The sequence below is a fragment of the Grus americana genome, chromosome 23 (genome assembly GCF_028858705.1).
Source record: "Grus americana isolate bGruAme1 chromosome 23, bGruAme1.mat, whole genome shotgun sequence".
Taxonomy (NCBI): domain Eukaryota; kingdom Metazoa; phylum Chordata; class Aves; order Gruiformes; family Gruidae; genus Grus; species Grus americana.
In genome coordinates, this window is record NC_072874.1 from 3,332,021 (window position 1) to 3,357,233 (window position 25,213).

Below are 25,213 nucleotides of genomic sequence, written 5' to 3' on the forward strand. Positions count from 1 at the left end.
CTCCTACAACCTTGATAATGTGCATTCATGTTTTCAGAGAGAGAGGGGCCATGTCACGCATCTTGTTTCAATCTGAGGAGGAAATAGCAACCTCTGATTCACCTCCAGTCCGTGTCGTCACTGTCGTCACTCCCCCTCTCCCCCGGCTGTATATGCAGACTGCAAGGCTGAACACCGGTAGCCTAGTTCATGTGTATTATGGGACTGGAGACCCAGTACAACACGTGAACTTGCCTTTTTGTAGCCTGAAAGAAATCTGCTATCCAACAGAACAGGTCCTTGGGAAAAGCCAGAAACTTTGCTTTAGCTCTAATTCCTCGTATCACGCAGCATGGTTTAGCTTAGAATTTTAATGTAAGCTGTATGTACTTTACAAAAATTCTATTACAAAGGACATTTTGGAATCAAAGCATCAGAAGCCTCTCTCTCCTATTTCCCATTCTGAACTCCTAGTCGACTCTAGGGTCAGACACTGCTATGTGAATTTACATGTTATGCATTATGAAGCCATAAAGCCTTGTTGCTCTGGAATTCTTATGGACATGCTTACCTCTGACTCTAACATGGGAAGAAAGAACAAGGACATCTAAGAGGGGGTTTAGCAAAGTAGTAAGGCAATCAGAAAAAACATCCAAAAGGAAAGGCAGCATGGAACAGTAGCACGAAATCAAAGTTTTATTATACAAACCAATATTTTACCTTACTGTGACAGGAATGAAAGCATCTATATTCTTTAAAAAAACCCCCCTAGTTCCGTGATGAAGGACCTTCTGAGTAGGAGGTACCTGAACTGGACTTTTCCTCAGCATCACTGCTATCAGGGACCCCATTGAAACAGAAGAGTCACAAAAGCGATCATCAAACCTGCAGCAAAATTGAGAAAACAGAATCAGAAATTCAGTGCTAGCCATTAAGGCAAATATGTTTGAAACTGTTAGAAGATCAACCGTAGAATTCAGCTTTTCAGACACAAGTGGTGTAACAGTGTGGGCTTGGTTTGACCTGTACTTTATTTTGCCTCTCTGTAGATGCCTCCCCAACAACATGACACAAACTGGAGCAACAGATTGGGCCTCCTGCTCATTATCAAACTTAATGAACTTTTAAAACTTCGATCCGATCCATGGGCATTTTGTCAGCATTAGCAAACATCTCTGAGCTGGGGAAATAACCTCAATTTTGTTGGCTTGGCTCCCATTTACCTCAGTAGCAACATTGACCAAACGCTGCCTGGACAAATGCCAAGTTTCTCTTAATCTTGGTGAGCAGATTTAGATCACATTGTTTCACTAAGTCATTTTGTCCAAGGTGAATGAGGATAACGGCTGAAGAACCAATTTGTGTGTTAAGGGTAATGACGGTGGGTCCACTCTTCTCACCAGGTGCTGGGCTGGTACACCCTGTTCCTGAAGCAAGTAGGCAGAAAGCCACAGACCCCAAAAGTGGATCAGTTCTTTCAAAAGTGTAACTATAATACACACTGAGAGCATGTATTTTCTACCCTATAGGGTCAATAATGTATATTTTTATTCTCTCATCTTCTGACACAGATTTTTACAGCCAACTTATTTCTGAACTGAGCTATGAGTAGGTCAATCCTGTCTTTGGTCTGCTTTTGCTAGGTTGCCTAGTAGATATTTGATGATAACAGTTTCAAACTGAACATGGGGGCAAGGGAACAGAAAGAATCATAAAATGATGGGGAAGACAGACATCTCAGCTGGGAAAATAAAGGTTTCTCTTTCTTATAAAACCACACTAATTTACTGTATTAATGAGCAGCACACTAGTATGACATAGCCTTTTCTTCATGGCCAACTTCTGGTTCTTGTGAAAAAAACTATTGAGACCACCACAAAAATAATGGCAAGGGCAAGAGTAACTGGAACTAAACATTAATTGTTTTGGGTCACTGTAAGTTAGAAACAAATCTAAAGTCTAAAACATTATCTGAAATAGCACTAAAAATCAGGCCACTATCTGAACATAAATCAGAGGTCATTTCAAGGGTAGTAATTCCATAGCCCTTACATATTTAAGCATCTATAGCAATGTTGCTAGAACTTATTTTTCAAATACATCACACAAGTAAAGCTGAGACCCATGGTATTGTCCATGAGCTTTTTTGTTGTTGTTTGGGGGGGGGAGGGGGGAAGAAGAAGGACAAAACAGCTGAGTTGAAAGGTTACTTTTAAAAAAACCCCTAACACCCCTACCCCCCTCAAAAAACCAAAACCAAACAAAAAACCAAAAAAAATAAAACCCCAGCTAAGCCCTGCAAAATAGAGAAGAGACACATAGAGATCCAGTTCTGTTATTCCACATATCCCTACTGTTAGAATGAACTGATTCACAGTTTGCTAGGCACATCATAGAGATCCACATATCCACAAACACCCTGTCCAACCATTAGTCATGACAGAGTGAATGAATGAAGGAATAAAGGAGTTACAGCAACTAGACATGTAGGTGACTCATACAGATACAAACTGGTTTTGTCAATTATACTTTTTTAATCAAGAGAACAGGCAGTACTACTGAATATCATACTGTGGGTGTCAAAACAGCAGGTTTTTCAGAGTTTAAAGAATCAAAAACATAATGCAATGCTCCAGAAAGAACTCTACCACACAGACTAAAGGCAGGAGATGCAACAGTACAGATAGCTCCATGTGAAATGCTAGCTGTTTGCACCTCCTGGAAAGCAACATCCAAAACTGTGAGCCAAACCTTAAAAACTTCTGTGAGGACAGTGGCTCTGTCTTGTGATGAATGGTTTCATTTGGTCTAAAAGAGTAGACAACAGAGGTCCTGTTCCAGATTAGGTAGAATACCTTAAAAGGTAGAACTGAGGGCTTAGCTGTGGCACAACATTACTTAATAGCATGAAAAGCCAACATAAAGGAGAGAAGACGATGTTGTAGCATTTGCAGCAGTCCAGGCTGCAGTATTATCCTAAGTTTCCAGAGTTTAGTTGCTTTATGCCAGAGATATAATGCTGTTGCTGTACAGCTGAGATGCAAATGGCACAGATTTCTAAGCCCAAAACAATGTTTTCTTCGATGAGGCATTCTCCATATCAGTCACAGATGATGAAAAACATTATTATGGATCTATTGCCTACACTGCTGTAAGGCAGGAATGAAGCTGGAGCACCACAGACCAGGTCTGGAATCAGCAAGTAGTATGAAATAGCACTCCCATGTCATTCCTGAGTATAACATGCCATACCACACTGCTTGCAGTATGAGTGCAGCAGTCAGATACTCCTGTTTCAGGTAGAAAGCAGCCTGTTATCAGGTCAAGTTCTGTAACAGCTAGACAAGACCCAAGCACCATTAGCATCTGGCCTCAGGCTTCAGCCTAGCTCTTATTCTTGATACTTTTCACAGAAGTGAATCTCACTATTAGCGATGTCATTGTGAAGCAAATGGGAACGCCTCTGATATCTTACAGATTTTATATGGTGACCTGTTATTTCTTAACACAATTTTCTACAGGCAAATCAAGCACGTGTAGGTAGAAAAACTTTTGTGCCTGAGCACCCCTCAATTTCTTCACGCTTTAAGAGATATTCACACCCTTAAAGGTATTTCTGCCCGTGCTGAAATGGGTTGCTTGGCTGGTGCCCGAGGAAGAGGAGGGCTGAGGCAGCACAAACCCCACGGGCCGGCCCAAGGCGGGCGGCCCGGGCGCTGTCCGCGGTGCTGAAGGGCGACGGGCGCGACGGCGGGGCGCTGTCCGCGGTGCTGAAGGGCTGCCGGCGGGGCGGGAGGGGAAGCAGTGGTGTGTCCCGTCCCGCCCCCCCCCCCCCCCCCCCCCCCGCACCCCAGGCTGCGCTTGCGTGGCTGGCGGCTTAGACCGCTTCCTGGGGGCCGTTCCACCGGCCAGAAGTTCACTGAGCCGTTTAGGAAGTTCAGGCGGACACCAGCGCTCGTTATTACCTAGCTGAATAGGAACCCAGCCCTGAGTTAGACAAGAGCAAGTGCAGACTGTTTAGCTCTCTGCTCAGGATGAATTCTGATTCCCACAGACGGTTTTCAGGGACAATCAGGGCAGCCAAGAAAACAGTGACATGCAGAAATGGCTGATAAAATTGCAATGAAACGTCTGTTGACATTGATTTTGAGCCTGCGGGCAGAGATGAATGATTGAAACACTAGGCTTGTTAAAGCTAGAATGCTTTTGATTTCTCTTCTCTGTGCTGAACAAGATTTAGCTGGAGGGAAGTTAACAATCAGCTAATTGACATTGAATTAACCATGAAATGCAGTATAACTACTTTTCTTCTGAAGTACTCTTCAGCAATGCTTTAACAAGGCTTTTAATTATTGATTATTGCTTATAACACACAGTAGATCTCATTTTATTTGTTTTAAAATTTGGTGTCCTTCAAAGGTGTCAGCTTGAGTACTCTCTGTAGTTCACCTATCTACTAATGGAAACTAAACAAATAATCCAAGAAAAACTGTATCTTCTTCCTCTGGCAAAGCATCATAGCATAACACATCAGTTTTTCTACTATCCGGGTCAGGTTAAGAAACAAATATTCTATAAGAATAAGGTTCTTCTTGCGAGGGCGTGGGGGGGTGGTGTGAGAAGCAGAAAAGGCCTTAATGCTGTATAAGCACCATTCAGCAATAACTAAAACATCAATGTGTTATCAACACTATTTTCATCACAAATGCAAAAGGCAGTGCCATAAGAGCTCCTATGAAGAAAATTAACTCTATCACCACCAAAACCAGTACAGAACAATAATAGCATTTGAAGAACTGTCATGTGCATGAGCGAAAAAGATGCTTGTTTGCTGCACATCTGAGAACCAGGAATGGTACTGACAGCAGTGAGCACAATTATCATCAGTGCAGCTGCATATGCTGCATGTCAACTACAACAGGGTTACTGCTTAGGACGTGCTGGGGAGATGGCAAAATCTATGTTGCTAATGGCTGCAGAAAGTGTGAGAGTAGAAGATTGCTCAGAGAATTACACTGAATGCATCAGAATAATGACCAGGAAAATATCGGTAAAATTCAAATACAAGACAAGACAGATTCTTGTGTGTTTAGAAGAGATTACTATTGCAGCAGTGGACATTGCTCCTTAAGGTAACTGCTCTCTCACCTGTGAGATGTTCTTGTTTCCCTACAGTAGCACAGGGACTTGGGGAAACCAGCAACCTCTGAGAGATTTCTACCCTCTAAGCAACTTTAAAACAGTGGTCCTTCTATCTCTGATCCTCTTGATATTGTTTGTCCAAAAATCCTGCCTTGGCCCTGAGAAATCACCCTAATCAAACGTTCATCACTGTAGCAGCATGCTCATTACCACTATCAACACCAAAACTTTTTGTAAACTAAAAATTTCAAGAGCTTTCAAGATGACAGCAAGGCAGGCACATGCTGTCTGTAAAGAGGGGATTGCATGCCAGCAGGTCTGAGCCAGATGGGGCATTGTGGGATAAATCTGTTACACTAAGCACATGAAGGTGTAGCGTGCACAGAACAGTAGGTGAAGAGCTTATGGGAATTTCTCTCCCAATTCACTATAAATGGGGCAAAGAAAATTGTTCCGGTGGCTCACAACACTTCTAGCAGATTCCACTGCCTACAGATTTTAACCCTCCAAGGGGCAGTCTATGACACTGTGTTCCCTTTCTATTCTCCAGTGCTGCAGCACTTTCCTTCTACCCTCATCAATAGCTAGGAAACAAGATAAGTTTTAGGGGCTTTTTTTTTTTTTTTTTAAATACCTAAGTTGTAGAGTACAATTTATCAAGCAAGCAACACTGCCTAGAGGGAGCAGAGTGCTGAAAAAGGCAGAGATACAGTATCACTTAAAGCTTTGAGTTCACACAAAGCATTCCCATTCAGCAGGTGTAGACATCAAAATAAATAGCCCTCTGGCAATCTTCCAGATGGCCTAAATCTCCAGGCATATTCAGCCTGATTACTTTAGATTTTTTTCAGGCTTGCTGTCTCTGCATTTACTTGTTCTTCGTCCCTTGCCAGCTACAGAGAAACAGCTGTGTCTGGCCTAGGGTGTGAACATCTGGTTCTGTCATATCCAGCTGTGAGTCTTCTGCAACACAACTCCATTAGATACTAGTACAGACAAGTGCAAAATAATGAACATTGGAAGAAACAATTTTAAGCTACTCATTCACAGGAAAGGGGCTCTAAATAAGTTGTGGCTTCTCAGAAACACGTCCAAGTATAAATGAATAGAACAGTGAGAATATCAGGCAGGTCCTCTAAACTGCAAGGCCAGAAACAGCTCTCTACTGAAAGGACAGGGTGACTATTATTCCCTGGCCAAATGATTGTTTTAATCTTTAATCTGCTTCAGCCTATATTGCTGGATGTTTTTTGGGTGTATATCCTAATCTGCAGTAATTGCTATCAGTAATAATCAGTGGCATGCTGCCTTCCTGAATCCTGAGACCAGATTCAGGCACTTTAATACAAAAGCAAGTCTCTAGGAAGCATGCGAATGGCAAGGAGACCTGGAGGATCAAGTTCATCTCCCACAGGCACTAGCAAGCCTGGAGAAGTCAGGCAGGGTGGGCAGGTGAGAAGTACTACAACCGCCTGTGCTAAGCGGCTGCTGCTGCCTGAACCATAAGGGACAGCCCCAGGCCCTGTTCTGGAAGCGTTCTGCAGAAAGAGCGAGAGGGGGATTTCACACATGTAGGTGCTAGTGGCATTACATGTGCTCGCTGGAATCATCACTCTGGGCCAGACTGTGCTCAGCTTTTCCCCAGTGAGGCCAGGTAGGAATTTGGAAGGAAGAGGAGGAAAAAAGAGACAAAGAAGATTAACACTTTCCTGCATGCCTTTGGCTCCATGAAGGATCAGCCAGTTTTCTAATACTCTCCATCGGCTCACAGGTATACTTTGTGGCACACACAGCCCACATTCTGCCACAGGAGAACGTATAAAATCTCCCCATGACAATATAGAACTAGAGCATTCAGGACTACCTCAGGATTAGACTGCAAGCTCTCAGAAATAAAAGGGAAGAAACAGGTGTTGACTAAAGCAGCACTGTAAGGAAGAGAGAACGGGACCCTGTTGTGCCTCACATATCAACACAACTGCTAACCACACAGTCGGATAAAGCCTCCATTGACCTATGCAACTTCATCACAAGAGCTTAATTTTATGCTACACCTCCATTTAGCTACTGATCCTGGTACAAGTACCACAGTCTGTCTCTGCCCAGGGCACACCTATGGTATTGGGATAACTTGTGTTGCATGTTCTCTGAAAGCCAAATCACTGTGAGCTATACCTCCTCCACTCGCTCTTCAGATGAACACACACTATCATGTACATTATGGTGATGTTCAGCCTCAGTGTTCCCATGCAAGTTAGAGATTTACAGTATGCTCAGACAGAGCTGGAGGCAGTGCTGCGCTTACCCTGTCCTTCCAGCTGTAGCACTATTTCTCTCCTGGGGGAAAATGACAGGTTCTTCTCCAAGAGGATTAGTTCTTGTCTCCCATACATTTCTTGGCTAGTCATCCAGGCTGCTGGTCTCATGGGGAAAGCGTTCCTAATACACCACTCCTCAGTGTTAGGTTTGGCTGGTGGAGCTATAGGTTCCACAGATTCCTCCATCCCCCATTCTCTGATTCTGGATGCATTTACTTGCCAAGACCAGGGAGTGTAATTAGAGGGAACAGGTCCCAGGATGCCTCTCCTACTTCTGGCAGCTGACAGAAGGTGTGAGCTCAGCACTGCTGAATTCCACACCGCAGTCACACCCTTTGGAAACTCTGCAGTACCTCCATTGTACCAATAGATCACAGTGTTAACCATGGTGACCACCCACAATACCGGGTCATGGAGCCAAAAAAACAGCAGTTCTATTTTATTATCCTCGAAGAAGAGTCTCCCTCACTGCAAGCAACAGAACATCCATTATTCCCTGCCTTATTGGTCCACTTATGCTTTGAGCATTAGTGTTCCCTCTCATTCTCCCATGTGTTTTCTTTTGGATGAGTGGGTATTAAAACAGGCTTGGCCAGGTGAAGGCTTTCCCAGTCTTGATTTGTTGGCTGGCTCTTTTTGTTTCTGAGAGGAGCTCTCAGACCATATTGAAATTATCTCCTTCACTAACCATTCTTGATGGCCCAACAGGTTCCCATTATACTAGTTAATCTCAATATTAATACTAGAAGATTTATACACAATATAGAAAAACTGATTACAGACAGATCTGACAGCAATATATATTTCAGTAGGTTACAATGTCATGAGTTGCTTTTGCTTTCATAGATTTTCTGCCAATTGGGAATTTTCCCTCAAGGAAGTTCCAAAAACCTTCGCAGCCTCTAGGAAACTATTTGTTTGGTGCAGTTAACATAGGAGCTCTTAAAATTTAGTCAAACACATCAAACCAAATGGCCCCCAGGCAAAGATCTTGCATAGCAAGTTTCAACCCACACAAACTTCTAGTGCTAGCTTGCGAACCCCTGCAAGCACAGGCTTAAAGAGGACACTGTGTATAGAGGGGGACCTAAGGCTTTGATCCTCCATTAAAACATTAACATGAGAAGTTTCCTTAATTTCACCAGATCTGGTACCTGTTCATTCATTTGGTTTGTATTTAACTATAAGTCTTTGGGGCTAAGACTGGCAGTCCGGGTAACAAAGCCCCTTATGAAATAGGGATCCAGTCCTGGCTGGAAGCTGCTTTAATACAGTTAATCATCATAACTAGCCCCAAGGCCTAGCTGTTTGTCCTTCTCTCCCCCTATACTTTACAAAGTGGTAAGCAAGCTCTCTGCATGCACCTCTACAGAACTCTGCCTCATGGCATGACAATCATACACACTGTTCTCAACAGCCTCTTGTAGGAAGGTCTGAACAGAGAATGTCCAATGCCAATGGAAAGAAGGCTGACTTCCAAAGGATGCTGCTGCACAATGGTTTCTTGTACACCTGGGCTCTGTACCAGACCACATCAATACAAACTACAAAACTGTGATCAAACCTGATAAAAAGAATTTCTATAGATGCTACATATAATCCGAGATGAACGTTCATTTTTTTAATTATGCCAAAAAAAAAGTAAACGATGGATTACTCAAGACACAAGTGTGTCTTTATGTAGAATGATGCCCTGCACATTTGCAGCTCTGTTTGTCTTATAATACAGTGTGACCTCAGGTAACTTGAAGGACAAGGATCACGCAGAGATGCAGAGCACCGCATCACGGTCTCTCCGATATTCACATTTGTCTTTCCTTACTATACCTAATAAAACTCAAATGACAAAAGGTGACATACTGTATGTGTTTTATCTCATTATTAATTAAGCATATTTAGCTCTTAAATCAGATGTGACTTGCACCACAACATTAGTAATTAAATTAAATATTGATGTGTGATGGTTGTGTGCCGAGGCTGCATGGGTAAGTGGAATTGCCATATCTAATTAACATCTTGCAGGAGTAGCCCCATTAGGTTTGTTAGTTAAATCTCAAATGGTAATACTAACAAAAGTGTAACTACCACCTAACAACCCTAATTAATAGGAGCCTCATCAGATTTGATGAGTATCTTCATCCCTGTTTTGGGGGCTGTTGACTAGATTTTTGTTGTGAACTGTTTAGAACTGGTAACTCTACTGCGCTTTACCTTCAAGTCTCAGTGCGGCAAGGCTGCTTATTTGCTCTTTTGAAGGAACATACAGCAGCATCGTGAGGTTAAAGATCAGAAAACCACTCGAGATGACCCTCCCTGCCATTATTTCAGCAGGAGCTCAGACTTCCCTCTTCTGACAAGTAATACATTGCATGTGTATGAGAGAGCCCGTGCCTGCCTGGAGAGCCCACTCGCCCTCTCTCAAACATGCAAGGTTGGCTGGTGCCCTAGGATTTGAAGTGTTACCTTCCGCCTTACTATATACAGCAATTTCTCCTTGGAGAAGACTACAAGGATTTATTTTTTTAAATGCTCATTAAATTCCAGTGTCTTATAAGCAGTTCAGTGATGCTATCGCAATTCTGATTACCATTCTACTGTATGCTGAACTGAGAATACAAAATTACTTCAGTTGGGATTAGATACAGATTCCAGCCAGGATTTCAGAATGAACTGCAACTATATCACTCCTTGAAAAATATAATTCAAATAGTAGTTGTTATATAGTCTGGGTATGTTACATCATTTGAAGTGATTAATGCTCATGTTCATTTAACTACTACAGATGCTATTCTCAGCTGTGACTCAGAAAAAAAAATAATCAAGTGCATTATGAACCTGTTCCCCAATTTGTGCTTTAGAAACTGTTTCAAAGCTAGCCATCCTTCCCAAGAGTCAGAGAAAATAATTCTCCACTGACAAGACTCCTTCTGCTACTCTTAAAAGTAAATGACAATACAGGCCCCTGTGTCTGACCAACTGTCTCAAGGCTGCTGCAATTCCATCTTGAGGTTCTGGCAATAGGAAGAGAGTCGAATACCAGTTTTCTTCCCTTCTTTCTGATTACAGCTCATCTTGGCTGGGTTAAACATGTTCATTGTTCTCTGTAATGAAATGGTACAAGTGATATTTCGTATTCCATTATCACCATATCTTTCTGCCCTTCTTCTTGCTGTTTCTCCCACAAGTATCTCCCTCCCCTGTTTTATTTACTTTCCCACTTGTGCAGTAAGTTACAATTTTGATTTTAAAATGATATAACAATTTGATTAGGAAACAACTAGACATTTTGACTTAAACATACTGGTCCAACAGCACCAAACTGAGCTGAGTAACAGTCAAATCAGATTGTTTGCTAAGTGGAAAAGCAAAAATGAAGAAACACACACCTGTATGCAGACTGATCATTTAAAAATTAGCAAATATTACTGGTAATAGAATCAGTCAGCATTTGTCTTGAGCTTTGCATCTTCAAATAATTTCTAGGATCAGCTGGTTAAGCAACACTAGAGGTGACCATTTGGCTATGTAAGTGACTAGTTAAAACACCTGTATCTTCTAGGAGCCCAGTCCCTGTCCTGGTTTTGGCTGGGATAGAGTTGATTTTCTTACCAGTAGCTGGTATAGTGTTGTGGATTGGATTTAGGATGAGAATAAAGTTGATAACGCACTGACGTTTTGGTTGTTTCTAAGTAATGTTTATACTAAGTCAAGGACTTCTCAGCTTCCCATGCTTTGCCAGCGAGGAGGTGCACAAGAATCTGGGAGGGAGCACAGCCAGGACAGCTGACCCAGCCTGGCCAAAGGGATATTCCATACCCTATGACATCATGCTCAGTGTATAAACTGGGGGAGTTGGCCAGGAGGGTGCTGTGCGTTGGAACTAGCTGAGCATTGGTTAGTGAGTGGTGAACAATTGCGCTGTGCATCACTTGTTTTGTCTATTCTTTTATCGTTGTTATTATTCTCTTCCTTTTCTGTCCTATTAAACTGTCTTTATCTCAACCCATGAATTTAACTTTTTTCCCCCCGATTCTCCTCCCCATCCCACCCGGGGGTAGGGGGACAGGGTGGGTGGAGTGAGCGGGTGGTTGCATTGTGCTTAATTGCTGGCTGGGGTTAAACCACGACAGTTCTCCATGGACGGGGTTTTACAGTGCAGAGCTCTTCCAAATACACCCCAAACCTACGGCTGCAGCCACGCAAACCCTTGCCACCATCTCACTCCTCCACCTCCCCCCACCAATCTGTATGCATTAGGAGAAAGGTGCCATCATCTTTAGAAGCTGTTTTTCTCACAGGTACCACCTGCCAGCATGACTCGGCAGTAATTAGTTAATCAAGGCCAGGCTGCTTCAGCCCTTAAAAATAGCATGATTGCATAGAAAAGGCTTTTTGGTCCCTTCTAGAGTCTAGTTAGCAAGAAGAGTCTGAAGGGAAATAGAAAATGCCAGACCTCGTTTCGGCAGATACTGCTCTACATGCAGTACAGCATCTAGCCAGGGGGGAGAGACTTCTTTTGGTCAGACACAAACGCTACCTGTGCCTGTTCGGCAGGTATAAGCAAGCTTATAAGTTCTCACCGTGCAGATACTAAATGCAAATGTTAACTGTGACAAGTGCAAACATATTGCTCATGTTTTAGTGAAGTAGCAGAACAAGCTCTCTTATTTTTTTTCTACAGAGCAGAATCATACCTGCTTGTGGGATGAACCTCCCTAAGCATTTTGGGATACAATGCTGGCAGCTCTTTTCCTAAGACACTACGGGCCAAGTGAATTATCCCTTCTGCTAACCAGCTAGGCTGCCTGTTACATTGCAGGGAATATCGGTAAATCTCTCGAATTCTTTAGAAGCATGTGCAGTAGCTAAGTATTTAGCAAACTTTACCATCCTTTAAGTGTCTGTCTATATCGCTTGAGGAACTTGACTCTCTCATTCTGTATTTAGGATTTTTTCCCTCTTTTCTACTGAGTGGGCATATTCTTGATTGAAAGGTCAGTACCGATATATTACAACGTTTGAAGTCTACCAACCGTTTTGTGGCTAGTTCTCCTTGGAGGATGTAATTTTCCTTATTAAGACCCAGACAAATTACAAAACATATAGATAAAGGTGCACCCATTTGAAATACTGTGATACAAGCCAAATCCTAAAACACATTAAACAACCTTCACTACGCATGTATGAAATCATATTGTTTTTCAGTTTCTCTCATCTTTCACCCTTCATATTTTTCATGTGAAGAACATTTTATTATGAAGATATTAATATTTTTATTAAGAAGATGTTAGATATTTAATAATATGTTAAAGATACATTCTTTTAATGTGTTATGCATTGATGCTGTTACCCTACTCATCCAAATCCAAGTCACGGTCCTAACTCAACCCAACTGTGTTTTCTCCCTGTGTGCAAACACATAGCTGTTTCCCACTGAGGAAAACTTCCTGCAAAGGACTCTCATTTTATGATTGATTTTGGTCAGGTGAGGCTGGTAAGGTGGACACCCATCTCTTTGGACCTGCTATAGGACTGCACTATCCTTTCCCACGCCTGGTTTCTTAGGCCCACGGCCAGATGATCACGCTAACAGCATCACGCATGAGAGAAAGATCCTACACAGGCACACACAGAGACAGCTATTCTGCCCGTTGTAGGGATATCTGATGTGGAATACGGATTTTCTGTAAAGCCACTGGTCACAGTTGATGGTATTACTCTTAGAGAGGGCACATAAACAACCTAAAAAGGAGAAGACGTGCTGAAGAACAAGCCTTGTCCATAAAGGAGGGGAGTTCATGGCAGACAAGTATAGGAACAGCAGAGAGAAGAGAAATTACTCTTTTAGTAAAATGACTCCCATTTCAGACTAGTTGGGGACCCCGAGTAATTGCAAGTCAGACAACCTACTCCCTAAAGACATCAGCACCAGCCTTTGCCAGTGCTCGCCAGGCGCTCTTTCGGCTCACCCTCTTTCCTTGCCCACTCGCTCATTCCAGTAGCGTTGAGCTCCCGTTTCCCTCTCCAAGCCATACGAACTTTGATGGCAGTGGAACTATCCAGATTTCATGCTTTTAAATAGCACATGCTGTATTCAATGAATTTCAAAGACACGCTAAACCCAAATTACTGCTATCCATGGATCTTGAGAAGCTTTTATAAATGGCTGCATTACAGTGTAGTACAAAGCAGTGATTTCCATAATGCTTGTCTAATGTATAGAGCATTTTACATAGAACAGGCCCTGTTTCATCTTGAAATGCTTTTTAATTAATTCAATTCATTAATACTGCTTGTCATGGCTAAACTCTTGAGACTTAACAAAAACTTTACTTCAGCAGTTGTCAACACATTTCATTAAAACATATGTTTTTGAATGCTTTCTGATAACATCACTATTCTTCATATGCAGAGTGCAGTACTTAAATGTATTAAACAGAGAAGAGGGCTAGCAAAAACCTTTACTCTATATTGACAATGCTGCGTTTAGAGATAAGAAATGGGTAGGCCAGCCTGGGTGTCATTCTTTTCATGACCCCTAAATTAACCAAAGTGAAACCTCTCCCACAGTTCACATCCTGTTCTTCCAGCGCCTTTCCAAGAGGTCCTCACTTCTGTCACATTCATGCAAAGAAGGCAGAGACAAAGCTTAGGTAAAGTTTGCAGTTGGACAGACCTTTTAGGTTTGACAGATGACTATATACTGGACAAAGGGTGGGATGAATTCTGTGTCTTTTTCTGACAAGGCAAAAACCTGAAGATTCCTCATTGTTGAGGTCAGATCACTAAGGAACCTCAAACCAGCAGCAAAATCTGGAAATCTGTGCAAGACAAGCGGGGGGTGGGGTGACCTTGAAGCCCAAATTTATCAGTTGTCTGCTATTTTTTGCAGGATGGGTATAACCAACACTAAGAAAGCATCACTCAAGAACTTGTCCCCTGTCCTACTGTTGCTCTAGCTCAGAAAACACCATGGCCCTGTTGACAGCTCTCAGGTGCACTGCTGCAGCTTTTTGTCTCACCTACATGGATTTGTGCTGCCACTGACTATTGCTGTAATGCTAGTCATAGCTCTAGAGCTCTGCTCCTTGCTTTCAGGGTTAAACATTCTTTGCAAGCTTTACCCCAAACTCTGACTCTCTAGCTGACGACATACCAGCTGATATGAAACAGCCTCTTAGAGGCCAAGTGCAAGGACCTGCACCCAGGTTGGGGCAATCCCCAGTATCAATAGAGACGGGGGTGCGAATGGATTCACAGCAGCCCTGTGGAGGAGGACTTGGGGATACTGGTAGATGAAAAATTGGATGTGGCCTGGCAACGTGCGCTTGCAGCCCAGAAAGCCAATCATATCCTGGGCCGCGTCAAAAGAAGCATGACCAGCAGGTCGAGGGAGGGGATTCTGCCTCTCTACTGGAGTACTGCATCCAGGTCTGGGGTTCCCAGTACAAGGACAGGAACCTGTTGGAGCGAGTCCAGAGTAGGCCATGGAGATGATCAGAGGGCTGGAGCACCGCTCCTATGAGGACAGGCTGAGAGAGTTGGGGTCATTCAGCCTGGAGAAAAGAAAGCTCAGGGGAGACTATTGCAGATTTTCAAAATATAAAGGGGGCTTATAAGAAAGCTAGAGAGAGACTTTTTAACAGGGTAAGGGGCAATGGTTTTAAACTGAAAGAGGTTGGATTAAAATTGGACATAAGGAGGAAATTTTTTTACAATGAGCGTGGAAAGACACTGAAATGGGTTGCCCAGAGGAGTTGCAGATGTCCCATCCCTGGAAGTGTTCAAGGTGAGGTTGGATGGGGTTTTAAGCAACCCAATCTAGTGAAAGATGTTCCTGCCCATGGCAGCAGAGTTTGACTAGATGATCTTCAAAGGTCCCTTCCAACCCAAACCATTCTATGATTTTATGAACATCCAATGAAGAATATAAGAACATCACTATTCTGGAGCAAATCATTAAGAAAGGCTCTTTAAATTCCATAGATGAGGCCTATCTGGACTTCTCTGATCTGTAGTAATCTATAATTGCAGATTGTATTTGGACTGAGCCAGGGATGTGTTCATCACTAGGAAGGGATGTGTTCCCTTCACAATCCTACAAGGCAGCCTGTCTTTTTTCAAGCCCTCCTTCCACCTCAAAATACATCTTCTTTTCCTTTTATCACCTCTGAGATACACACACAGCTGGTACAGCAGCACTGGGAGGAAAGCGCTGTTTTCCTCAGTGCAGCCAAAGTCGTCTTAGGCTTGCAACAAATTACATAAAAGCAAATTGTCCAAGACAGGGTGACAGCCATATATTAATATTCAAGAGTTCAGAACATTAGACCTTTAAATTGCATACCTGGATAGAATGATTCCTTATGCTCTCCATATCATTAGCCAGAGCATGGTACTGACCCATGGATCCAGGAATACTCTGCTCTACATAAGGAGCAGAGGAACGGGATCCTTTCGAACATTCATAGGCCCTAGGATATAGATGATACCTCCTTCAAACAGATGAAACTGGTGGGGGAGAAAAAGCAAACGTGCCCTATACCTCCTCCCAGTGCTCCAAGTCTGTGTCTGCTCTACATGGCAACGTCCTGGACAAGGAACAAGACAGGAAAACCAGCCTTCCGTAATGCACGCATCCAGAGAAAACACATTTATTTTAAACAATAGGAAAAACCCATTTGTCTGGATACTAGTGATTTTTGTTTTTTAAAGGCAAAATGCTGTCCCAGGAGAGATTTGTTAAATGGCTGAATAATGTAAAATATAGAAAACACTTTCTATAACATTTCCACTGATTATTTAGTGTGTCCTGCCTATATCCCAGGCCATGTTGTCAATCTGTATTTTAAGCCACCTTTCTGTCTTGCTGGCTATGGTCTCTAATGTTTTTTAATGTTGTCTCCTGTGTGTGTTTTGTGTAGTGGAATACTTTACAAATCAAAATGTTATTGGGGAATAAGCCCATGATCTCCTGTGTAACATTTCCTGGCTCTACTGCACACACATCTATTGTTCAAGATTGAATTGGTCCCAAGAAGCATCAGAGCATGTGAAAGCCACTATGAATTTTGCAAAGTGGCTTCAGGGCAGTAAAGCATGTCAGAAGAATAAGGTGCAAAATCTGAAAATCCAAATTTAGGAATCTCAGTCAATATTAAAGACTGAAAAAAAAAATAAGTCAATGCCCTTGGTTATAGCTTATGCACTTTAGTCTTGTGACATTCCTAATATAGTTGAAAGGAGCATGCATAGCCAGGACACAAAATAAATCAAATTATTAAATAGGTTTATGTGAAATTAAACTGTTAGCCTTTGCTTAATACATGTGATTCACAAGATTGATTTTATTAGCCTTTTTTTTCCTCCTCATAGTTGTTGCATTCTTTTTATTCAGTGTTTTTTTACCTCTCTTACAGTATGCCTTCTATTTAGTCCTCAGGAAATTAGGGTCTTTGGGGAAGTGTAATTCATTTCTACTTGAGCTAGCTCAGTTGAAATTGCTCACATTCAACCTCGTGCAGCATTTTTCCATACAGATATCAAAACAAAACTGCCAAGAAATGGCACATTCCACTGAAAGGAGACTGAGAGAACATGCCTTTATCACAACTAACCTACAAGATTCCCCTCCGAAATTCCAGCAGAGCTTACAATAAATTCCCACATAGGTGCTTCCCAAGAGACTGGTCTAGTCACGAGGGTCCTCTGGCCAACTGGTGTTTGGCAAACACGCCGAGGGCACGCGCTGCTCTCCCCTACGTTAACTACCTTTGTTACAAATGGGACTCAATTCACGCTGTCGGAAGCGGTAGCATCCCTTTCTATGTATGACCGCTTTTTTCTTGTTTTCTTTATCCAAAGCTGCAGTGTACTATGAGATTAAATTGAAGGTTTGATTAAGGTGAATTAATTATATAATTATATATCAGAAAAACCCTACAGAGAAAACATTATACTTCAGTATATCTGTTTTGCTGACACCATTTTGTGTGAGAAAAATCACCCGTGTCATCCCAATTTACTTAAGGGCTGTGCAAAACAGTAACATACGAGACCAAAAATAACCAAAAATTCTTTCTTTAAAATTCCCTGAAATGAACTGAAGTTTCCATGTTTACTGAGAGACAGAATTCCTCAAGGACATGGTTCAGAGAATTACCCTGATAAAACAGATATGAATTACAGAGAGAAGCATATGTGCGGGAAAAAAGGAATATTTTATGTGTAACTAAGCACAAGAAATGGTAAAAAATAAAAACCAGTAACAAGAAACTATTTCCAAATTTGTTATGTATGCATACAACATATAGCCTAATGCAAAGTTATATGTTGCAGTTATTTAATATCTTTCTTCAAAGGTTTTGCTAATATATCAGTGACTGAACATCTAAAGGGGAAAAAAATATTTCTCTTTATAGTTTTAGATAATTGTCCCTGAAAAAAACCCAAACCTTTAATTACAACTCAGATGAAGAAAGCTTGATTTGTGTGCTGTGCCCAAATGCTGAGGAGTCGGATGTAAAATATTTGTAATATTTAGGGAACCCTGAGTTTTACATAAAAGTAAACAGCATTGCCTGAAGGCACAATTTCCAGCAACACAATAAAATGTGCAGTGAATTTATGGCGGCCATCCATTAGCTCTTACCAAGGCAACGTCGCCCATATCTGTCGTCCATCATTATAATAGAGGGTTAATGCACCGAATTTACATAAAAAAGTCATATTGTCTGCATGAATTATTTACACTCTCAGCTGTTTTTACAGCTTGGTTTCAAGCTGGATTCTGGGAGAGATTCTGCCAGTAAATTACTCTGTGGAGACCTGACTGTATAACTACAAACAGAGCTTGCAATGAAAAGAAAAGAAAATGGGAATGCACAAGTCAGTAGTTGGGATGGGAGTACGAGCTGTGGGCTTTTTCTTTCACGTGCACAGAGGAAGAGGTAGGGCAGGCAAATGTCAAGAACGCTCACCCGAGAAGTTCGGTACGTGCGACTGTGTTAGCACCTTTCTTTTTCCCAGCTGCACGCATCAAGGCAGTTCTGTTGTAAGTACGCTTAATTCCCGGTCACATAGTCACAGATCAGCATCCTTGGTCTCTGTACCAATTCGAACACAAAACTTTTCCCTGCTTTTCCTTTACGTTAACACGTGCAATTTTAAAACATCGGGGAAAAAAAACCCCAACATTTTCTCTGGCATGGACTAAGCACATTCTGTGTCCTCCTTCACACCAGAAAGCCAAAGTTCCTGGCAAAACATACAGTAGAAAATCTTCAGGGATTTCAGCAAAATTTTGTACTTTCACAGACAGTTGGGCCTAACAATTTCAAACCTCTTAGTTTTTCCAGGTATGCTGAAAACTAGGGTCCATGACACAAGCCCACGATCTACGCACAAGCCCTAGAGTGATGCTATCAAGTGAAAACTTCAGTATTTGAACAGAGGTTCTTCTCAGTTTGATCAGATTTTAGCACATGTGCACAACCCCAAGGAAAGGCAAAAGAAAAAACAAAATCTAAACCCCAAAAAAACTCTTTGAAAGCTTGGGAAACAAGTCCCTTGCAGAAGGGTCCGCTCACAGACACGCTGTAGTCCTGCACAGACGTTTCAGCAGGGTTCCTAGAAGTAAATCCACAGAGCTACGGACCCGACGACAGAGCAGGGGGCTCCCTCCTGCTGAAGTTTACAGCAAGGATGATACCTTCTGTCACAACGGTGACAAGATAACTAAAGGTCCCTACAGAAGTGTGCTCATTTGCTATTAATTTCCTCAAGATTTTACCATTGAAACCTTTGGCCCCTTTCTCAACAGTAACACCACCTTGCTAAGCACACGTATTTTGAAGTACCCTAAAGGTTCTACTCTTTCTAAATTAAAACACCGTTTTCCTTTATTTAGAAACAAAATACAGCACCCCCTTTCTCCTGGCAGGTCTGTGCCTCTTCCCCAAGGGCAAGCACTGATCATGCCCAGAGGGATCTGGTAGCAGCCTGCACTGGGAAGGCAGAGGACAACACTTGGTTGGAGAAGTGTGGGCTGAGAAGCCTGAGCAAGGTACGGGGTCTGTCTGAGGGTCCCTTTTCACTGGGCAAAGAAACAAGTACAGAAGGTTAAAGAACGGTAACGCAGAAAGGCTTGTATGACCACCCAGTTCAGACGTGTTTCTGACTAAGGGACCCATTCCTGGAGAATGTCCCTGTCTCTGGGGCCTTCTGCTGCTTGCTCACGCTTTCTACAGCAAAGACTTTTTTTCTTCCCATCCTAGTTACCTCATTTTAGCTTTGGGCTGCAACTTCCTCTCAGGTAACTCTGGACCTTGGATCCTCTTCTCCTTCCTGTATTTTGCTGCAGCAGCACGTGGACAGAACTACTGCCATCACATCCTTCAAAGACTGTTCCATAGACATAAGGCAGAACTTACTGAACTTTGTGTCAAAGCCAACGAAGCTACAAGGCCTACACGGGATTTACTCCAACTGCTGAGCCAAAAGGGGAACCACAGAAGAACCTTCTGCATTCCCTAGGGGGGCGATGCATCTCTCCGGGGTGCACGATGTCTGATATAGCCAACGGCTTCACAGTTCTTAGCAGGCCTTTGCTGTTCACAGTCTCCGAAGAGCAACAAGATAGCCTTTGCCCATCCTCATTTTGTTGTTGTTTGCCCTTCCGTTCTGATTCGTTCCTACATATCAGTTCCTTCTGCCTTTGTATCCATAATTAACTTGACAACAGCTCTCTGATAACAGTGTACCTGCGACTCAGGTGTGCCTCCCTGATCGCAGCAGGCCACCTAATTGGAAAACAAATGGAACTCATGTTTTTAAGATTTATTTTTTTTTCCCCTCTCTTTTACAAAAGGGAGTGGACATAGATTAAAAAATAAGGAACAGCTGTGCTCCTTCAGGGTCTATTTTTGCTAAGCCAAGAGACCCCAGACTTCTGCTTGTGATGAAATGCAGTCACAGAGAGCAGAGGGGCTGCCCCAGGACACGGGGACACTCAGCACTGTCTTGCTACAAGAATGACTTAAGAGACCTGCCCATTATATTCACGGAATGACACAGTGGGAACTGGATAAGCAGTGACATCCAGCAAGCTCTGGACCATGGTTATTTGGCAGCGGCCAGTGAACTTCACCTAAAACTATTAAAGCTACAGGATCAGGGAGGGTTTATTATTATGAAATCTTTCTCCTTGAAAAATGGAATTTCAGATGTTATTTTGTGATTTATTTGAGCTGGCTTGTTTGCAAGTCATTCTGTGGTTGATCAAAACTAGGATTATCCAGTCCAGGTCTACTACGAATTTCCACAAGCTTTACCTGGTTTCTTGCTCTGCTATTCCATAATAATCAAATACCATAGTTACCATGGCAACTGGCTGATGCAAGTGATATTAACTACAATTTTCCTGTTTCCTCTACAGCATATCACACATTTGGTATGAGTCTGACTTTAGATCCTGCTGTTGAGGTCAGAAATCACCCTCCAAACTCATGCAAGGTAGAGTCTGTGACCCTGTTAAGTGGAACCACGGCACACTCCCAAGTCCCAGCTGATGTCCCCACCGGAGCACCCCTGCTGTACTGTCACACCAAGCCCATCGCTCCAATATCCATTTTTTCCCCCTGAAGGACATTCAGAGGCAGGCTCTGTGGCCCAGCCATGCTGTAAGAAAGCTCTGTACAACAGCAGCATGTGGTACCACCAAATTATGAATAGACCAGACCAGTATTGGTAATTCTTCCTCCCGATTGTTTACACCCTTTAAATATTTGCAGACTTATCATGCACCATCCTCAGCTGCAGGTGAGCCAAGCTATACATATTTATCTCACTTAATCTTCCCTCATAAATCAATCTCTCCAGTCAATCTCTCCACTCCCTAATTATTTTTGTTGCTCTTCTCTGAACTCCCTCCAATATGTCAATCAATACCTTCCTGGTAATGAAGTGCTCTGTAAGGAGCACAGTATTCTAGAGGCAGCTGTTCTGAAGCTGTATACAGTGCAACGATGCAACCAATATGGATTTTCAGTCTTCACGGGAAGGATGATCTCATGGTAAGGACACTAGGCTTGGGGTTTGGAAACCTGCGCTCATGTTCCTGCTCCAAGAGACCGTGTGACCTTGGTCAAGTCACTTAGTCTGTTCTTTAGTTAAGCATCTGTAAACACTGTGGTGTTTGGTACACACAGTGAAAGATGATGGTACGTGTGGCCGGATAAGGATCTGGCTATGTAGACAGGAAACACTAATAATCAAATAGCAGTTTTCTGGTGTAGTTAATTTGCTATTGATAAGGAAGTACATCTAGCCGTTCCTTGGTACGGTGGTGTTGAACACCACCAGACAGTGGTGTACTGGCCATGTGGCTTGCCAGTTATTGTACCTGTGACTTTTAGCATTTGCTATATTCTGACCACATTCTTTTGGTTTACTTTTAGCTAGTCTCATTTATTGCATGTTCATTCGAACATCAGGACAGGCTCCAGCTGCATCTTCCAAAAAAAAAGTAATTTGAAATCCCAGAACTTCTGTTCTCTAACAGTTGAGTTGTTTATTTCCTGCATAGGGTACAGAAGGATGCAAATTGCTGTGTCTTATTACAGCTGTCAGTACATTGCTGTACCCCCATATCAGGTCCACAGTGGGGGTTAATCTGCTGCCTCAAGGCACCACGTAAGCAGTATCATGCAAGAGTGTGCAACTACTACATGCAGAAGGCCCTCATTTCCCACGTCCGGCACCTCGCACAGTTGACTTCCACAGAACAAGCACGGAAGCCTACCTGGATTGATCACTCCGGTCTTACGCCAGTATAAAAGCAGGACCAGACTCTTGGAAATGGTTCACCCCGTTACTTTTCCATAAATTGCAGAAACATTGTGTACCATGAAGCGTATAGAGAAGTGCAACTAATGCATGATTAAAACTTCTCTAACTAAATTATACTAAGTTTTTATTTTAAGAATCTCATGTTCTTTTCCTTTCTCTTTTAGAGAAGAAGGAGTACCAAAATAACTGAAGAAAGCAAAAGAAGTCTGAGGATTGCAGTTATTATTCATCAGGCTCCCAGAAATGCATTATAATGTACTATAGGCTGTAAGACTAAAAATTATTCCCCACTGAAATGGTATTCACACAGCTTCTGCTGTACTGAGGCGTACATCGTAATATAATCATAATAACTAAAGTAAGTTTCCCTTGGGGATTATACCTCTGTGTGATTTAATCCTTAAATTTGTTTTGCTTTCATCCCCAGGAGAAGAGAGATTTCAGTTATAAAGTATTCTTCCTAGAAATATCAGACACTGCACATGCATTCATAATCTGCACTTACATTTGCAAAGCCCAGGCCAGGGGGTAAGCAGAATTGGAAGCATAAGTGTTACCATTTCGCTTGAAGAAACATGGTTTATTTTTTCCCAAAAAGAAGGGCATAGCAGAGGGACGAGTCCTGCTCATCCGGGGAAGTTCCCCATATAACTCTCCCCTCATGTAACAGAGGAAGTGATTTGCTTTCAAGTAAGGGCTGTCACTCAGAATGCCTGAGAAGTAAAGATCGGAGAGAAAGGTTTTGCATGATAACAAATAAAGTGTGGAATGAAATGGAAACTTAGCATAAAAAACTCCAGGAGTTTCTGTGTAATTCTGGGTCTTAAAGACAGTGTAGGCACTTCAGAGGGTAGGTCACAGTGACTCTCAACATGACACGGATATCTGAGGTCCAGGTGTTCCATTACATTTTGCAGCCCAATTTTGAGGTGGACTTCCAGAAGAACTATATATCTAAAGCTTGAAGCACAACTTCCTAAATCGCTTTGCCTTTGCAATACTGACTAGTATAACAGCGAAATGTCTGCAAAAAAAGAAAATCTTGAACTAGGCTTCTTAATGATTTTGATACTTTGAAAATTTGTCTTTAGTTATCTTATTTCAACTAACTGACATCTGTTTTGTGATCCAGGTATGCAGAAATCAGAACACACCAGTTACACGTACTGTCCAGTCCTATAGAGACAGAAAGCAAACAGACACTTCCAGGGACTTGCTTGTCCTTCTAATGCATGTGAGAGACTGCGAAAGAGAAAGTATTTATCGGCCCTGAGGAACACCACTTTAGACCATTTGTGATGGTGAATGCTGACACGAGCTGCAGGCCTTGGGCTTTTGATACGCTACCCATCCACTTCCTGATTTTTTTTCTTTCATCTGCAGAATAACTCTGGACTTCTGTCTTTAAAAATCAAAGCTTTCATGTCTTTGTCCTAGGCAGTACCTACAACATGGGATACCCATGTAAGATGGGACGGCATTTCAGCTCGTATCTACACACGTCCGGTGTTTTCTGGTGTACCTACACCCAGGTTTCTGATCTGTTAACAACAAAGAGCCAAAAGTGACTTCAGCAGATTTGACTTAAAGCCTCAGTCATAAGCCCCAAAGGCTGAACACCAAAAAGCTCTATCACTGCAGAAGCTGCCTAACAAAATCTATACTACAGAAACAGCTTGAAAATAGCAGTTTAATATGCACAATGGTCTAATAACAGTTACATCTGGTAAATGATATTCTAGCCCCGTATGTAGTAATTGTTTTCACAAAGTGTGACAAGAAAAGCAGCCAGCAGCATATTGGTAATGCAAGTCAAACTATGATCTGTTTATTCCATTGTTAAGACTGTTGTTAAACACACTAGTCCTTTACTGAGTGATTTTACCCAATAACAGTAATTTTGTCAACAGATTAATCATTATTCAGTCATCAGCTGATCACCACGCTTCCCCCCCCACCCCGTACACAAGTTTGTTCACAATACATTTTCATAACACTGAAATGGAATGTGAATTCTTCTGCTGGGATAGAGTGTGCTCACCTTTATAAAACATTCCTTCACAAGCCGGTTGCGCTTGGGATACACAAACCAAAAGGAAAGTATAGCCTACTGCAGAAAACTTCATTTGCATCACACTAATCTTTATATATTTAGTCATTTTCAAAAAGGTGCTCCTGAAGCACAGACAAGTTAGATCACAAATCAAGGCTTACCCGTCAACAGCTTTCATCTATAGGAAACTATAGGAAAAGTTTACATTCTGTTACAGCTTTATCACCTTATGGAAAAATTACTAAAATAATTTTCTTCCCATGACAGTCTTCAGGGAAACTGCTCCAAATACTAATTTGAGAAATACAATTGTTAATTAGCCACTTTCAGTAGACAGCAAACCACTACGCTCCTTTTTAAAACATCTACAAGGGAACAAAAAATGCAGTTGTCTAGTGGAAATAATAAATGTCCTGCTGTTTGAGCAATTAAAAAATAGCCTGGGGGGGGAAAAAAAAAGAAAGACCCAGTTTGAATCATAAATACACTATTAAAGATGAATTACATATATGATGGGTATGCATAGCTACATACAATCATCAGTGGCAGCTGATATGTAACACATCCAACGTAGCATGCAGACCTAACGTTTGACATACAGGAATGACTTGTCTAGGATGATGCTCGTGGAAGGGGTAGCAGCAATGCTCAGAGAATAAACGTCCCCTTGATCTTTAAATGGTCAATTGTTTATACTACACCTTCAAAATCAATTGGCAATCGCCAAGGTATTCCCGGTTCTACTGAAAACAATGTGGAAGCAAAACCATTCCCATAATCTCTGAAGTCAGGACATAAAGGGACTCCTCCCTGCCTTTTTCTCTTTTAATTTGGCTGCAAAGCATCAGGAGCAAGGGCAAGCTTGAAATCTCTG

The 25,213-nt window shown here is 42.1% G+C and overlaps 1 long non-coding RNA gene across 1 annotated transcript in view; it reads right to left on the bottom strand.

Annotated features, from left to right (window-relative positions):
• Positions 1-744: 744 nt before the first annotated feature.
• Positions 745-25,213, bottom strand: part of LOC129195770 (uncharacterized) — a 79,444-nt gene continuing 54,975 nt past the window's right edge. Inside the window, exon 4 of the long non-coding RNA XR_008573959.1 lies at positions 745-864. This is a non-coding gene — a long non-coding RNA (uncharacterized LOC129195770). The remainder of the gene's footprint in view (positions 865-25,213) is intronic.